Below are 13,552 nucleotides of genomic sequence, written 5' to 3'. Positions count from 1 at the left end.
GAAAAACAGCCTTAAAAACATTGCAAGAATGTTTGGGGGATTTAGTTTGTGCTGAAAACAAACGTTTGTAGTGTGCCATTGCAACTAAATGGAAAATGAAAAATTTACAGAAATTCAAATGCAATGGCTGCCCCAAGTAAAGCTGGCTAAAGACCCGTGCTCCGAATGGGTTACGTTACGGAATCAAACTGAAAAAGAGAGAACGCTATAACCGAGTTCCCCGACTATCTGATACCCGTTACTCAGCTAGTGGGCGTGGCAAAAAGTTATTTTTGGCAAATCGATAGAAATTTACAAGACTAATACAAAAATGAAAAAATATCAAAACATTTTTCAAAAGTGTGGGCGTGGCAGCTTTGGGCGGTTTGTGGGCGTTAGAGTGGGCGTGGCAACACGAATCGAGAAACTTGCGCTGCGTCTAAGTCTCTTGAGTCTGTATGCTTAATCTCAACTTTCTAGCTTTTGTAGTTCCTGAGATCTCGACATTCATACGGACCGACAGACGGACGGACAGACGGACGGACAGACGGACGGACAGACGGACATGGCCAGATCGACTCGGCTATTGATCCTGATCAAGAATATATATACTTTATATGCTCGGAAACGCTTCCTTCTGCCTGTTACATACTTTTCAACGAATCTAGTATACCCTTTTACTCTAGGAGTAACGGGTATAATTATCAAAATTAAAACCATAAATAATACTCAAGCCACTCATCCAATGCAATACCTCAATAAAATATAAAATATATAAACAATTTTGCGCAAACATTCATCAAGTCCTAAACATGAAACAATAAGAATTTCGCCGGAGAAAGTACTTTCGCCGTGGGAGAAAACAACATGTAAGTGATATCATAAAATTTGTCTCTCTTGTTTGCAACGATATATTATGTAAACAAGGCATTGCATTTCTTTTTTTTGGTTGTTGGCTCTTCAAGTCTTTTAGAAATGCAGCTATCTATATTGAATCTATTCTCTTTTGATCGTTTTAATTCGTTGCGAAAACAAAACCCAGGCCTGACCTACGACAACATTTTATTCAATAGTACAGTCGAGGATCGAAATATTGTGTACACCGAGCCTCTCTCGTGTATAAGTACAGTCGAAGGTAGCATCATAGTGCCAACTTAAAAACAGAATGGTACAGTGAAGGCCCAGAATATAATCCTACTTACAATTAAAAGTTAATGAATAATACTAATAGTAAATAATTTGTATAATAGCTACGGTAGTAAATTGGAAAATAATTAAATTTTTTTTTATTATTGCATCATATTACATTTATATTATATTAATACTTCCCATAGGTATAGGTTGTTGTTGAACATATTTCCTTTTCAGCCACTGTATTTTCACTCATATTTATATATAACGACTATTACAATGAATAAATAACTTTGGAATAATTTCTTGTGCATTAATAAATAATATATGATAAATATATATATATAATAATGGTAATATAATAATCGCAATAATAATAATTAAAAGAACAAAATAGGATTAGAATGTTCAAATAAGTTCTTGGAGTTTACTTTTTTTGTTTTTTTTTATTAATATTTTTACATGTCATCTAATTAGGATCTAGGTTAAAAATTGAGTTAAGTGGGAACAAATTATTTAATTAACGGTTTTGTTTAATTAGATTAAATGAATAATGATTCGGTCATCTACGTCATCAGATACTTCCAGCTCGGGAATAGTAGCGCACCATGGTTTCATCTTGTCAGAGGAGAACACAGAACTGTATTTACGTCCTGTAATCAGATTCCGGGGATATCTCCGACGACGTAGCGATCATTTCCCAGGACCTTGACAACTTGATAGGGTCCTCGGTATCGTGGTTCTAACTTGCGTGATTCTTCCGTTGCAGCCGGCTCATTTTCAATGACTACGAGGTTACCTATGGAATAAATAGAAGGGTTAGAATGTTTGGAGTCGGATCTCATTTTGCTCGTTCGCATGCGATGTTAGCGACAGCTTGCGTTCGGTTGTCGATAACAGAGTCCTTCTTCGTATCATATTCCAGATCTGCTTTTATGGCTGCCGTTAAATGGTTTTGCACAACGTCAACAGCATTGAAGTTAAAAACGAGATCAATCGGCCTAAATCCCGACGTATCATTCTTCTGTGAATTGACACTCCATTGAAGATTATGTAAAGATAGGTCCCAATCCTTCGGGTTCTCACTCATAGTCCGTTCATAATTAAGGATTGTTTGATTCGCACGCTCTATTTGTCCATTTGCTCAAGGTGTTCGTACGGCGTTTTTGATGTGCTGGATCTGGTTGTTCTTACAATAATCTTCAAACTGCTTTGAAGTAAACGCTGTTCCACGGTCGGATATAATAACGCTAGGCAAAACGAAATAACTTGATATTTCACTAAGGATGTTTAGTACGGGTGCGGTTTTCGTACTTTTTACTGCTTTTACGGTTAGGGGCTTGCTGAACGGATCAGATATAGCAAGAATAGCGAGAATGGGTTAATCCTCGTTTGCTGCGAATGAAGGGTCACAGATGGTCTATGTGAAGTTTTCGAAATGGTATTGGATCGGAGTCGATGTTTTGTCGAATCCAAAATGCCCCACATCAGCGTGACTTGTCCGTACTGTACGCCACCTAACTGCCCTTGGAACAACGAAAGCCTTTCCATTTTCGACTTTGCATACAGAGGGTGATTTTCAATGACGTAATTGAAGTTGCTTTGACTGATCCTTATGTCGTTGACCCTTTAAGACGGCGATAATCTCAGCAAGCGTTTGGTCATGTAGTTGCATAGTCAAATGTCAGTCGTCAATGTCCGTTATTATAGTGCGTACTATTTCATCTAGAGGTATCTGAGAACTTAAGTCCGGAGCACGACTCAAGGCGTCAACGTGAGCCGTTTTGCTACCATCTCGGTGAATGAATTCACAATCGTAGTCCAAGATCTTGATCTACCAACGAGCTACCTGAGGTATTAATTCTTTATTCACCTTAACTTTGGCAATAGCAGAACTATCAGTAATAAGATGAAACGGTTTACGTAACGAAACGGTAAGCGTCTCTACTACGGCTAATGTCTCGAGTTCGTAGCTGTGGGACTTACTTCCAGCTGCTGTACAATGTCGGCTAAAATAACAAACAGGTCGCCAATCCTTTTGATCATGTGGCTGTAGCAGCACTCCTGCCAGACCCACAGCACAAGCGTCGGTGTGGACCTCGTGATTCTCTGTAAAATCGTATAAAACCAGTACTGGTACAGAGCACAATTTTCCGATGAGTTCATGGAAAGCATCTTGTTGAACATTCGTCCAATTAAATAATTCTTGTTCAGTTTTCCGTAAAAGTAAAGTTAGGGGACTAGAGAGTAACGGGTATAAAAACCTAACGCAATAGAAACAATCTATGATAAAAATATTATTTTAAACAGTTTAATCATTTTCACAACGATAATAAACAATACTGTCGTTCCGATAGGATATATTTCAAACAAATAACCACCCATACATAGAGTTGTAGAGTGCGTGGAAAAATTTGGCATCTAAAAATTTAGTACGATTACATTTCTAACAAAATGCCACGTACTTCTTTATTTGATGTAGATGATGACCAACAGTTTCTTAAAATGGCCAGCGGTGATTCGGTAAACTATCCTAAGAAAAAGAGCACAGAACCCATCTACAATCAAGATGGCTTTTCGGAATATGATATCCAAAGGCCGTGCTCCAGGTAAGAACTTAAAAAAAACAGTCATATTTAATATCAATTTAATTTCATATTCAGCGCTTTTCGAACCGTAAATGAACCGCACCCAAACCCCATACCCTCCAAGTTCCGCATCGTCAATGTTGTTCCGGACTTTGGACTCGAGGAGAATTCTAACGTGCTTCCCAAAAACTGGCAAATGCCACCTCCAAGTTCATCAAGCATTGTCAAGAGTCGACGATGCCCCAACGAAGGAAAAATATCTCCAAATGTGCGTCAAACTGTTCCAAAACCTACCGTCGATACAGAACCCTCAAGGGGACTTTGGTGGATGAGTATGATACAGATCTGCTGTCGTCAGAGGATATTTGGAAGATCTATATGGATGTGAAGAAGGGGCTTATAAAGCCCTCGGATGCTATATGGCCTTTGTTTTGCATGGCGAATTCGGAGGCTTCCAAAACTCCGCCTCTGAGATTAACGAAATCTCAAAACTTCAATGAATTTCCTCCGAAAACAATTCGATTTGACGAAAACCTATATAATAAGAATACTTTTGAAACTGGTTTTGAGAAGAAAATCGAAAAAAATGAGTGGCGGGTCTTGGATCAGTGGATAGAATCGGAGGGGCTCAACGGATCCTATAATAATATAGAAGAATCGGATTCAAAGGGAAAGGTCGATAGTGACGCCAAGAAGCCTCGGATTCTGGACAATGAAGATGTCGCCTTTGCTAGCTTCACCATTGGAATCGAAGAGCAGCGGGCAATCAAGGAATGGATAAAATCGGAGGGCCTTAACGAACCCCACAGTGATATAGAAGAGTTTGATATGTTATTAAGCCTAGCAAGAGAACATGAGAAGAATCGGGATCTTCTGCTTGAGTTACTAAAGCCCAAGGACCTTATCTCCCAGGAAAAGGATGTTTGGAAAAAGTTTTCTCCAAAGGTGTTCGAAATGCCGCAGAAACCTGATTCCGTAGAGCCTGAGTTGTGGAAACCCCCACCCAACGAAAAGGTTTCTGTTGAAAATATTCCAGAAAAGGAACCAGAGAAAGCAACTGAATTCATTGTGGAAAAAACAGAAAAGCCAGTTATCCTCGAGGTCAAAGACATTAAACCATTACCCCCGAGACCCGAGGATGAGGAAGCTATTCAGAGTTGTGTACAGCAATGCAGTGAAACCATTTCCCAACAATTGCAACTCCTCATCTATGAGGACAGTTCCAACAATCCAACTGATGCAGAACCAGAGGCCATTGACTTCGAAACCGAGATCAGCAAGGAGCAAATGAAGCCCCGAGTTCTGGGAGAAAGCAACAGAAATGTCTCAGCGGAGACTGGATGGCAGAACAGCTTCACAGTTTTCCTCGAGTACATCATTGACCAAACCATGACGGAGTTCAGGGACCCCCAAGCTAAGAGACTCCGCTCAAAGTGGAACCAGCAGTTTGGATCAAAATCGGTGGAGAATTTGAGGAGATGTCTTCTGCTTCCGCCTCTGCCAGATCACTTGGACAAGTGCCTCCAGAGGATTAGAATCCTAAGGCGTCCCAAAAGGCGCAAGGTCGAGGAATTTCGCATGCACGTCGATATGAATTTTTGCAAAATGTATTGCACACTGAGTATGAATAAGAACTTGGATCTGCAAAATACGGTTAGGTTCCTAAGAAACGCCGTTTACAATAACGACATCGATGTGATCCAAATCCGGTATGAGGCCACACAGATAGCCTGGATTTGGTCCGATGGCAGTGTCTTGATAATCAATGGACCCCTCAAACAAGCTTCTACATCTGCGTCTCATTTCCTGCGCCCACTTTCCCTTTGGGATCTCTTTGCCGGAGTTCACTGCGTTAAGCGTTCTTTCTCCAGAGCCCCATATGAAGTATGTCTACTACGTGGACAAGGCAGTTCACGGGGTGGCGGCGGGGTGGTGTTCATGAGACGGGAATGGTCCAGGTGTTTGCCATGACCACGGGTGAGGCGGATAATATGCTGCAGAAGCTGTACCCTCTTATGGCCAATCACCGAAAGGCCACCATAGACGTCACCAAAAAGAAACCAATGGACTACGACTGACCAAAAAAAATGTAACTTACGAGTTACAAACAGAATAATGTAAGGATGTGATTGAAAGTAGAATAGTAATTATAATAAAGCTGAGAACGCTTTGGTAAACAATTCAATGGCTCAAAAATCGGTTCAATCATTATTTTGTTCTTTAGAATGAATAGGTGTGGAATTCTTTCTCTGCTATCAAATACCCGTTACTCTGCTATTGATTAGATTTTAATTAAACATCGATTTTACAAAGATTATACATACTGCAGAATTGCTAAGCCAACTTCTCACTAGTATCAGTATACCCTCTGCCAGGGTGTGCAAAGTAAGCCGTATAACTATGTATCCTCCAAAGCAGTTTTTAATTTTGTAGTCATGCAAATTTCGTTTCCTTTCCTTGGCTTGAACATTTGTCTCAGCAGAAGTTAATTGGTTTTTTTGCGGAAGAAGTGCCACTTGAGACGTCGACTTGGGGACTTTTTTCCCCTTTTAGTTGCTCCCGGGGTAGTTTTTTTGTTGCTCTGGCTTTGGCGTTGGTTGGTGTCTTCGTGGAAAACAGAAGGCTTAAAAGGGGATACACAAAGGATTTGAGCAATCAAGTGCGCTTTTGAGCACGCAGACCGATAACAGTTTTATTCACGCTCGCTTTTTCCAGCCTCTTATTTTCCTGGGACCTGCCATTACGTTGAGGGCTAAGAAGGAAATGTGCTTCGTTTGTTTCAAAGTCATAACTATGCTGGGTTTTCAATATGCGCCCAAAGGAACCCACACGTGTGCGCCATAAAGTCCCATAAGGAAAGAAAAAAGGAAAAAATAAGTATGGAAACGGGGCATACAACTTCAAGTAGTTGGGTCCAAATGTCTGCACGGCTTTAGCCATCAAAAACAATACGGCCCGGAAGGGCGGACACAGAAAAAAGAATTCCGAGCGGTCTTGCTTTTGTCTTAAGTTTCACTTGAACGTCGAGCGCACACACGCAAGCACTCGGGTGAAGGGACATTTAAATTCTGCAGCGGATTGCACCTATGGGCTTGGGGGTTTCCGGGCTCGGGGCATTTTAATTATAAGACTCTGGTGCCTTTCTAGCCCAAGAGCCAATACGAATTTCGCCCACTTAATTCAATGCATATTCGCCCAGCATCCAGTTTGATTGAGCTTAAGAATGCACTTTCAAGCAGCTGTACTTCGTGAACGAGGCAGTTCCTGAGCTAAAAGGATAATAATCAGAGATAAGGCAGGAGACGAAGGAAAGTCGGATGCAGCTACAGTCGCCCCTTAGGCCAAAAGGATGGTCTGGAAAAAACAAGGAAGCGGCTTGTAAGCCATTCCACAGCCACATACCTGCAAACAGGACCAACCAAAGCCAGAAAGCAGGTTAAAAGAGCCCGGAAGAAAGACAGGCAAGCAACAATGGAAGGGCTACCAAAAAGGCAACTTCCAGCATAATACATGAATAAATACAAGAAACAATAACACCAATAGTATTATTTACATGAAAAAATGTGCATCAACACAAAGCTTTATACGCAACTTACTAAAGCCATTAAGTTGGCTAATTAAAATTTTAAACTAAAGAACAATAATATTATATATACTTGTACATAGTAAAATTCCTGTTCCCTTTGATTTTTAATAGAATGTCACAAAATATTTAAAATAAATCGATATTCTCGTTACCATATTCTAAATGGTTTGCCAACTTACATAGTTTTGGAAATTATGATTTATGTAGTTCAGTTTTTCTGACATAAAACCTCTGTTTTTCTTCAATTCTATTTGTTTAGCTGGTGAAGTAAATTTGAAATAAACCCATTTAACTAGTCCCGTATCCTTTTGCTTTCCGAGAGCGACTAGTTAAAAGATTTCCCAATTTTAGCAATGCCACTGTTGGCCATCTGCATCCACAGCTTTCCCTGGCTTAAAGGGGTTCCATTTCATTTATGGCCACATGCAGTCGGCTTTTCTCAAGTTAATCCAATCAATGCACTCGCATTTCTCGGCACAATCAAATTCTAGTTACAATTTGAGGACTTGAAAGCCTGGACACATATGGCACAGTTAGAAACGAAGAAACAGAGTGAAACGGGATGGAACAGAAAAGGGACAAAAGTACACGACGGTTAGCCAACTGGATGGTTAAGAATTTGCCACAATAGACAAAGAATTTATGAGACTCTTATGAAAGACTTTCCAGCTCAGTCCCTTTCACCTAATGACAGAGTTTCTCTTTTTCTGCACGAAAGTGAGGGCATTTGGGTGAGCCCATGATAACGATGTTCTTCGGTCTTACATCAGTAAATTAACGCATCTGGGTCAGCAAAGTGAATGCAGTTTCCCACAGAAAAAGAGTATTGGATATCAATGTTTGGTATACAATGCAGAGCTTAATTTTCATATTAATTATAATTCTGTTTGTTATATTTTTATTTGGTGAAAAAAGTTGTAACACCTAATTATAATTATAATTATTATACACTAATCATGCACTAATATTCTCATTTTCCGCATCGTAGAGCACATTTGACTGAAAACTCTGTCCTAAAAATCACGGCAAATCACTGTGCATATGTTTACATTTGAATGTTTTCCATTTCCTGTTACTCAGCAATTGCCACCAACAAAACAAAAAAAAACAGGAAACGTAAAAAAGAATAATATTTATAATTAAATTAATAAAAAACAGAATCAAAAGCCGTCTGGTAAGAGGCGCAAGGCGACTCCAATGGCCAGGAGGCGTCGATAAATTAGCATAACAAAGCCATTAGAGGAGGCACGGGGGACTTGGACTTCCAGTGGATCCTTAAAGTGGACTTCTTAAATAGAGAAAATGAAAAGCCGCAGGATAATGAACTTTTCGATATAGGCTAATACAGGCAGTGCACTGCATTCCCCCAGCCAAATGAAAACATCTAGGTGGGTTCAACGGCGACGGCGACGTCGGTAGGCTTCGGCGCCAGGACTAGACTTAGGCTTTTCTTTTTTTTTCAGGATGCTCGCTTCCTTCGAACAGGACATAATAGGTTCCGTCGTCTTGTCCGAACATACATTAAGTATACGCCCTGTCTTGAATGCGTATAAGTGAAATAATAGGTGAATACCTTCTAACTTTTTGAAATACCGTATTGCATTTTTCCATTCTCTATACAATTTACTAGTCTTTTTATTTTAAAAAATCCCTTTGAATGCTAAATAACGTTAAGTTTATTCGCTTATATTCTTCCTAGTATCCAGACATTTTGTTCTTTTCTGCCTAAAGTGTTTAGAGACTTGGCTCAGCTATTATTGCCAGAATTCGGCTGTCTCCAGATAGCTTCACATACCTCCGTGCTAGCAGAAAGGGATAGGCTTTTGCATTTAATCTTATGAATCTTTGAACATACTTTAGCACTTTGACACTTTGACACAGAGTCAAGCGATGGCAAACAGTTTTTGGTCGGATTTTTAGACTTTGCTAGCAGCACCAGAGTGCCATTAGTGTGTGGTAAGGGGGATCCAAGCGGATCCAGGGAAGCTGAGGTCCTCATTTATGTGTGGCGACTTTGGAAAGTACCCGGATTATTGGCAGTTGATGGGAAAATGCGGCTATTAGATGGTGTATGAATGAATACTACGTGCCTGAGTGGATCAGTGTTATGGTATATCTATGGCGTATTTTCGCAATAGCTACTTCAACACAGACACATAGCACTAAAAATCTTCCAATTGAATTCGGGTTGCACCAGATACCAGAATATAGAATGGGAAATCAAAATAAATATTACATTACAAGTGCTTACTTTTGAATTGTAATATTTAAACAATATATTTTTATACCCGTTACTCGTACAGTACATGCGTCTGTCCGTCCGTCGAGATCCCAGAAACTATAAGCTTAAAAGCTAGAAAGTTGTGTATGAGCATGCAGACTCGAGAGACAGAGACCCAGCGCAAGAAATACTTATTCGCTGTATAACGGGTATCTGATAGTCGTAAAACATGACTATACAGTTCTCTCTTGTTTTTAAACGACACAAAAAATAAGGTAAATACAAATACTCAACTTCAAATCTCTCTAAGTAAATTGACTGCCATTTAAATCAAATGTTTAAAAGCTTTTAGATAATTTAAAGATAAACTAAAAGCTTAAGTCCGCAATTTAAGGATATTTTACTTATTCAAAACATGCACAATTGGTGTGAAAGATAAGTTTCAAGCTCCGAGACCACACCACACAAAAATATATGGCAGCATTTCAAATTGAAGAAAAACAGCCTTAAAAGCATTGCAAGAATGTTTGGGGGATTTAGTTTGTGCTGAAAACAAACGTTTGTAGTGTGCCATTGCAACTAAATGGAAAATGAAAAATTTTTAGAAATTCAAATGCAATGGCTGCCCCAAGTAAAGCTGGCTAAAGACCCGTGCTCCGAATGGGTTACGTTACGGAATCAAACTGAAAAAGAGAGAACGCTATAACCGAGTTCCCCGACTATCTGATACCCGTTACTCAGCTAGTGGAAGTGCGAAGGAGAGTCTTCAACACTGACAGTTTTGGGTGGTTTGTGTGCGTTAGAGTGGGCGTGGCAAAAAGTTCTTTTTGGCAAATCGATAGAAATTTACAACACCAATACAAAAATGAAAAAATATCAAAACATTTTTCAAAAGTGTGGGCGTAGCAGCTTTGGGCGGTTTGTGGGCGTTAGAGTGGGCGTGGCAACATGAATCGAGAAACTTGCGCTGCGTCTATGGTAAGTCTCTTGAGTCTGTATGCTTAATCTCAACTTTCTAGCTTTTGTAGTTCCTGAGATCTCGACATTCATACGGACTTACAGACGGACGGACAGACGGACGGACAGACGGACGGACAGACGGACATGGCCAGATCGACTCGGCTATTGATCCTGATCAAGAATATATATACTTTATATGCTCGGAAACGCTTCCTTCTGCCTGTTACATACTTTTCAACGAATCTAGTATACCCTTTTACTCTAGGAGTAACGGGTATAATTATCAAAATTAAAACCATAAATAATACTCAAGCCACTCATCCAATGCAATACCTCAATAAAATATATAAACAATTTTGCGCAAACATTCATCAAGTCCTAAACATGAAACAATAAGAATTTCGCCGGAGAAAGTACTTTCGCCGTGGGAGAAAACAACATGTAAGTGATATCATAAAATTTGTCTCTCTTGTTTGCAACGATATATTATGTAAACAAGGCATTGCATTTCTTTTTTTTGGTTGTTGGCTCTTCAAGTCTTTTAGAAATGCAGCTATCTATATTGAATCTATTCTTTTGATCGTTTTAATTCGTTGCGATAACAAAACCCAGGCCTGACCTACGACAACATTTTATTCAATAGTACAGTCGAGGATCGAAATATTGTGTACACCGAGCCTCTCTCGTGTATAAGTACAGTCGAAGGTAGCATCATAGTGCCAACTTAAAAACAGAATGGTACAGTGAAGGCCCAGGGTATAATCCTACTTACAATTAAAAGTTAATGAATAATACTAATAGTAAATAATTTGTATAATAGCTACGGTAGTAAATTGGAAAATAATTAAATTTTTTTTTATTATTGCATCATATTACATTTATATTATATTAATACTTCCCATAGGTATAGGTTGTTGTTGAACATATTTCCTTTTCAGCCACTGTATTTTCACTCATATTTATATATAACGACTATTACAATGAATAAATAACTTTGGAATAATTTCTTGTGCATTAATAAATAATATATGATAAATATATATATATAATAATGGTAATATAATAATCGCAATAATAATAATTAAAAGAACAAAATAGGATTAGAATGTTCAAATAAGTTCTTGGAGTTTACTTTTTTTGTTTTTTTTTATTAATATTTTTACATGTCATCTAATTAGGATCTAGGTTAAAAATTGAGTTAAGTGGGAACAAATTATTTAATTAACGGTTTTGTTTAATTAGATTAAATGAATAATGATTCGGTCATCTACGTCATCAGATACTTCCAGCTCGGGAATAGTAGCGCACCATGGTTTCATCTTGTCAGAGGAGAACACAGAACTGTATTTACGTCCTGTAATCAGATTCCGGGGATATCTCCGACGACGTAGCGATCATTTCCCAGGACCTTGACAACTTGATAGGGTCCTCGGTATCGTGGTTCTAACTTGCGTGATTCTTCCGTTGCAGCCGGCTCATTTTCAATGACTACGAGGTTACCTATGGAATAAATAGAAGGGTTAGAATGTTTGGAGTCGGATCTCATTTTGCTCGTTCGCATGCGATGTTAGCGACAGCTTGCGTTCGGTTGTCGATAACAGAGTCCTTCTTCGTATCATATTCCAGATCTGCTTTTATGGCTGCCGTTAAATGGTTTTGCACAACGTCAACAGCATTGAAGTTAAAAACGAGATCAATCGGCCTAAATCCCGACGTATCATTCTTCTGTGAATTGACACTCCATTGAAGATTATGTAAGGATAGGTCCCAATCCTTCGGGTTCTCACTCATAGTCCGTACATAATTAAGGATTGTTTGATTCGCACGCTCTATTTGTCCTTTTGCTCAAAGTGTTCGTACGGCGTTTTTGATGTGCTGGTTGTTCTTACAATAATCTTCAAACTGCTTTGAAGTAAACGCTGTTCCACGGTCGGATATAATAACGCTAGGCAAAACGAAATAACTTGATATTTCACTAAGGATGTTTAGTATGGGTGCGGTTTTCGTACTTTTTACTGCTTTTACGGTTAGGGGCTTGCTGAACGGATCAGATATAGCAAGAATAGCGAGAATGGGTTAATCCTCGTTTGCTGCGAATGAAGGGTCCCAGATGGTCTGTGTGAAGTTTTCGAAATGGTATTGGATCGGAGTCGTTGTAGTGCATACATCCTTCGGGTTTTCCACCTTTCGACTTGTAGTAGCAGCATTCAATGCATGATGATATGTAGTCCTTTACATATTTTCGCATTTTTGGGAACCAGAATCTTAATCCGTGCAATGGTTTTGTCGAATCCGAAATGCCCTACATCATCGTGACTTGTCCGTACTGTACGCCACCTAACTGCCCTTGGAACAACGAAAGCCTTTCCATTTTCGACTTTGCATACAGACGGTGATTTTCAATGACGTAATCAGCTTGATGTTGCTTTGACTGATCCTTATGTCGTTGACCCTTTAAGACGGCGATAATCTCAGCAAGCGTTTGGTCATGTAGTTGCATAGTCAAATGTCAGTCGTCAATGTCCGTTATTATAGTGCGTACTATTTCATCTAGAGGTATCTGAGAACTTAAGTCCGGAGCACGACTCAAGGCGTCAACGTGAGCCATTTTGCTACCATCTCGGTGAATGAATTCACAATCGTAGTCCAAGATCTTGATCCACCAACGAGGTACCTGAGGTATTAATTCTTTATTCACCTTAACTTTGGCAATAGCAGAACTATCAGTAATAAGATGAAACGGTTTACGTAACGAAACGGTAAGCGTCTCTACTACGGCTAATGTCTCGAGTTCGTAGCTGTGGGACTTACTTCCAGCTGCTGTACAATGTCGGCTAAAATAACAAACAGGTCGCCAATCCTTTTGATCATGTGACTGTAGCAGCACTCCTGCCAGACCCACAGCACAAGCGTCGGTGTGGACCTCGTGATTCGCTGAAAAATCGTATAAAACCAGTACTGGTACAGAGCACAATTTTCCGATGAGTTCATGGAAAGCTTCTTGTTGAACATTCGTCCAATTAAATGTTTCTTGTTCAGTTTTCCGTAAAAGTAGAGTTAGGGGCGATAGTTCCCCGACTATCTGAT

The 13,552-nt window shown here is 39.4% G+C and overlaps 1 pseudogene; it reads left to right on the top strand.

The window, feature by feature from the left end:
- The first annotated feature begins 4,061 nt into the window (after nt 1-4,061).
- LOC120457993 lies at nt 4,062-5,776 on the top strand (annotated as a pseudogene).
- Nucleotides 5,777-13,552: the final 7,776 nt, after the last annotated feature.

This window comes from Drosophila santomea, unplaced genomic scaffold (genome assembly GCF_016746245.2).
Source record: "Drosophila santomea strain STO CAGO 1482 unplaced genomic scaffold, Prin_Dsan_1.1 Segkk9_quiver_pilon_scaf, whole genome shotgun sequence".
Lineage (NCBI taxonomy): Eukaryota > Metazoa > Arthropoda > Insecta > Diptera > Drosophilidae > Drosophila > Drosophila santomea.
This window is presented reverse-complemented; position numbering and strand designations above follow the sequence as displayed.